We start from the raw sequence: 5,434 nt of genomic DNA, 5'->3' as shown, positions 1-5,434 counted from the left end.
GTGTGTGTGTGTGTGTGTGTGTGTGTTCGCACACGTGCAGCTGCACTGTAGACACACTGTAGCATTGACAATCTGGAAGTGGGCTACAAGCCAGAACTAAAAGAAACAGCCCCACACTTATTTAGTCTTTTTAATTAACATTTGTCAAATCTGGAGAGGAGCCCAGGCTGTGAAATATGGATGCAGATTCCAAAGGGTCTGAGGCTAGGGATGTTTGCAGGCAGAAGTTTAGTTCAGGGCTGTCTCTATTTACATGATTGATATACTGTAGAGAGCTCCTAATTACTCTCTCTTCCCCTCCTCCATTGTCATGGGCAGGTGCCTTTCTCAGAGGTGATACAGTAACGTAGTGGCAGAGCTGGGAAGACTCAGAAAAAGTGACAATTTTAAAATGAATTTTGTGCAAGTTCCCTTGTTTCCAGGGGGAGAAAAAAGCAAAAAACCTGTGCAGCCAGCAGGAAAGCGTAGGAGAGCTTTGACCAAACATGGGAGCTGTTTGCAACTCTTCTTTAGGGATTTTGTGAAATTGTCTGAACTTGTGGCTTCTTGCATAATCCCCTATGTTTAGGCTGAAGTAATACAAGCTCTCAATCAGTAAATCCTGAGCAACCTTAGCAATAAGGCCTTAAGTACAAAACTAGAATAGCTCCTCTGGCGTAACACAGACCAGACGCTGGCCTTGTAGTATGGGAACTCTTACGTGCAAACACTGCATGTATAACCCAGAAATAGGTGACATCCAGCCTTTGGGTCTAGAAGGTGGTTTCAGCAAGAGCCGGAATGGTGGACACAACTTCAACATTTCTTTCTTTCCTGTTTGGAAAAATGTCATCATACCTGCGTGGCTCCCAGAGACACGCTGAAGGGACTACTGATGCTTAATGCTCAGTCAGGCCAGCAATGGGAGCAAGTCCAAGTCTTAATGTAGCATTTGCACTCACATTTTAGCCTGGAAGGGAGAGTGCATCCAACTGTACCAGAGAAACTGTATACCAATTGACTTCAGATACTGAGTTAGTTATTTGATAGGGCCCAGAGGAGCTTCTGAGCAACAGAAAGAACCTCAGGGGAAATACTGGCTTGGGCAGCATCAGCTGCTCCACAGTTGTTTTATTCATGGTCATCTGGCACTAACAGTTGGGCCTTTGCTATTTCTAGGAGAGGGCAACAGAACTAGCTTGCAGCAGTGCTTATTACCACAAGGGCAAGGATTTTGGCTTTCCCACCTCAGCATGCAGAATGGGGTCTCCTTGCATCTCCTCCCTGCTCTCATGCATTGCTGTGGGGCTGGCCTGAGCCTGCACCTCTTTTGGCATCTCAGATACTGCTCATTCTAATTAAACCTTGCCTATGCTCTGTGCTATTTTAGAAAGACAGAGTTTATAAAGGACTTAGAAGGAGGCAGCTGCATCAAGTGCAAAATATTAGTATTATGAATGGAATTTCTGCTTCCCTCCTCTCCAGTTATAAAGCAGGCTTTGGAACAGGGGAAGCTGGGGACAACCTCTGCATCCTCAGCGAACATTTCAGTATTTGAGGGTAGGCAAAAAACCCAAAACACTGTATCATTCATAAAATTAAGAAAGATACTGCACTTCTGGTGTTGGATATAGCACTGCTTATGAACAGGTAAATTAACACTGCCTCTGCTTCCTGCACTGAACTAGCAGTAGAATAAAGGGCATGGGTAAGTGCCTTTTTGCAGAGCTGGCTTTCAGGCTACTGGAGGCAGGTCCCATTGCTACCCTCCTGCTTTCAGAGGTGTGGTGGCTGTTTGTTCGCTCAAGGAGAATGCTTAAATTGAGATCTTACTCCTCTCCAATAATCTCTATGCAAAGTATAACCCTTGAGGAATAATTGGGAATTTCCCATGCAGATAGAGAACATAACACAATCTTTAGGATTCATTATGACATCTAATTTCTGTTTTTGAAAGAAAATCTGTCTAGTTTGTTACTTGGCCCAGACTAAGAGATACTACCTGCTAATTGCATTGTTGAGCTTTGCTTGTGGTGTTCACCCAGCTCATCCACCTGCATAGGAGAAATTATTCAAGCACAGGAACCTTGTTTCATGTGAGGGAAGGTTTTTGACATAAATATTTGTTTGCAAATACAAGTTGGTTACTGTTGGCACAAGAGAGAACCAAAAGGGAGGGAGGTCTTTCCACAAACAGCATTTTATGCAATATAGCATTCTGATCCAAAGGATGCTGAAATAGTCTGTAGAAGGGGACTACTTTATTCACCATTGAAATAAAGTCACTTTTGAGATACATATGCAGTAGCAGCACTGCATAACAGTGGATTCAGAAGGGAACATGAATAATAACTTTTCTAAATTAAGCTGCAAGTGGGAGGATTTAGGTAGGCAACAATAGAGGCTGGAGATTGATTTCCAATGTGATTCATTGGATTTTTGTGCAGCTGTTTGCACAGGTAAATTATAATACTTAGCATTTATACAGGGCTCTTCACTCATAAAAATACTCTGCAAAAGTGCTTATTATCCAAATCTTTCCACAAGGGAAAACTAAGGTACAGCAAATTCAAGCAGCCTGACTAAAGTCAGTGGCGTTAGAATGTATTTATGATGATGTAGGAAACAACAATGTGTTTTAAGGAAAAGTGTTCGTGAATTTGGGTGATTGCATCTCAGAAGAATATGATCAGACCAGCTGAAGTGACTAATTCAGATACAGCTGCTCAGCACAGGTCTAGGTTTACTGAAATCTTGAGGAAACCTTGTGCAGATTTCCTTTTGCACTTGCAAAATGTGCAATGAGAAGATTAAGTGTGCTTAAGACCTATGTGCATGAGGACTCAGTCGAAAGGGGGTTGTACATGTCTGCACACATTCACACACACCCTCACACACATACATTTAGGACTTGAGCATGGCTTCCACACAGGCCAAAAATGTGCAGCCAAGCTACCCCAAGGGCACTCCAGGACTGTCCCAGGCTTGTCCTTGGTGCTTCTTTCACTTCAAACACTATTAGCTACATATTATTGCACAGACATGTTAGCCACGGTTGTGATCACGCACCGATGGAAATATGCTTGTAGATGTACCTATTAAGAATACCATTCTTACCAAGACATTTAAGTCACAGATTGAATTCATAGCTTCACAATGGCATTGGTAGAACATTCAGCTCCCAACCATCTAAGAATTCACGTTCGAACTAATCAATTCAGAGCCCCAAGAGTGTGACTCATTAAGTACACATTCAGAATCTCACAGAAATATCACATAATTCTTGACTTAAGAAGAACTCAGGTAGAGAAGGTTCTTTGGGTAAACGTGGCATCTTTTATTAGACCGACTAAATAGTTGGAAAAATGCTCTTTGCAAGCTTTTGGGTGCAAAAATCCTTTTTTAGCCATAGGGAGATTATGCTGTTGTTTTGTGTTCTCCTGTATGGAAGCCAACATACAAAATTCAGGTTTGTGAAAAGGCAAATGCATGGCAGTGAGGACCAGTGGCCACAGGAGACAATGTGTGAGACAGGTAGGTGGGGGTGGGGGGGAAGGGGGAATGTTGACCTGGTAATAGAATGTAGTTGGTAAAATGTAGAGAGGTTACCTGCAGTTATGGCATGGCAGGCAGGTTATAGTGTACTATAAAATCAATGTCTGTATTTAGTCCATGCTTTTTTGTATCCACTAGATTGATGAAGTTCATAGGCTCGTCCGTGAAAGGTGTTTTGTAAATTCCCTTTGAGGATTAGAACTGAGAGATTGGAGAGAGAGTGGTTGTCTTGTGAGAAATGTGCACCCTCAGGTAATTGGGTATTTTTGTCTTTGACAGATTTTTAGTGTGAGCTCATTCTGGTATATAGTTGTTGTTTGGTTTCTCCTACGTATTTTCCATCAGGGTATGCCCTGGATGAGATACATGACATTTCTGGAAGTGAAAATGTAACATCCAGGAATGCTGATGGTTCTGTTGTGGGGTGTAGTAATTGTGGGAGTGCTGGAGATATGTTGGCAGGTTTTACATTTCTTGTCCCAGCATGGTCTGGATCCATTTGGTATGGTTTGGGCCATAAGAAGTTTGCTTCTGGTGATGAGATTAGCGTGGTTCGGTACTTGTTTAAAGGCTAGGATGAGTGGCTCTGGGAAGATCTCTTTAAGAACTGGGTCTTTTTCTAGTATGGGTTGTAATTGTTTGATGATTTTGCATTTAGATTCCAAGGAAGGATGGTGTAGCAGGGCACTAAGGTGCCTGCTACTGACAAGCGGTAACATGGGCTCAGCTGCCAGTCACCAGGGCAGCACAAGTGTGGGTTGCCAAGACAACCAGTCTGGTCACCTGACCGGCAGGGGGCAGGGCCTGGCCTTTATAAACAGCCAGGCTGAGGCCAGAAGGTCAGTTTGCCTCTGGCAGCCAAGGAAGCTGGAGCTCTGCTGGAGCAAGCAGGGCAGGCACAGCAGAGAAGCCTGATGGTCTGGGTGTCTGCTTGAGGGTACTGGGTGGAGGAAACCCTGATAGGGATATGTAGGAAGGAACCAGGTTGGTTTGGGATTTATGTTATAGCCCAGGGACTTTGTGTTTTCTGTTTTGTTATTGTGTAACACCGGAGGACCGGGGGAGGCTGTAGGGGTTGGAGGAGGCCTCATGGGAGCTCCCCAGTAGTGGGGGGGTTCCTGGCGCTGTAGAGGGCGCTGTGTTTTGCGGTGTCCCGACCCCGGCCCCAGTATTTGGGAGGAGCCCAGTGTGGGCGCAAGCAAGAAGCCCTAGTGGGGCGTAGGACCTGGGAAGGGGGTCTGGGGGGCCAGGTAAGGCTGAGGCTGCCTGAGCTCCAATTGTGGGAAGCCCCAGTGGGGCATAGGACCTGGAAAGGGGGTCTGGGGGCCAGGCACGGCTACAGCCACCTGAGCCCCAATTGTGGGAGCTGCGAGCGAGGTCCCACTGTGGGCAAGGGCTCGGGAGCGAGGCCCCAGTGCAGGCGACGCGGGTGAGGGCGCGGGAGCGAGGCCCCAGTGCGGGTGACGGTAGGACTTACGGGTAGCCCCTAAGGCTAGAGTGCACTGGGGCAACTGGAGAGATCATTGGCTAAGTTACATCAAGGCACCGTGTCAAAGCAGATAGAAAAGGCAGCCTCCCCTAAACATTTAAAACATCAAAGATGTGGCGGGTGAGATTGGTGAGGGTGCATTGACATCGGCTTGACACGGTGGCCAGGGGGCGCTAGGGGAGGTCACGGCACCCCTAGGTCCCGCCCTGCCACAGATGGTATGTCATAACTAGGGATCCTGGTTTTCCCTGGTTTAAAAAAAAAAGAGCAAATTCTGATAAAAACCCAAAAATCTGTCATTAAAACGAAAGACCCTTCACTCCCCCCACAGTCCCCTGGCTCTACTCATGCCCCTCCCTCCCTCCTCCAGCTTCCCCAGCCCTGCTGGTGCCCCTCACTCCCCTCCCCACA

The sequence above is a fragment of the Gavialis gangeticus genome, unplaced genomic scaffold, assembly GCF_001723915.1.
Source record: "Gavialis gangeticus isolate Ggan-Ray unplaced genomic scaffold, GavGan_comp1, whole genome shotgun sequence".
Lineage (NCBI taxonomy): Eukaryota > Metazoa > Chordata > Crocodylia > Gavialidae > Gavialis > Gavialis gangeticus.
Note: the sequence above shows the minus strand (reverse complement) of the source record.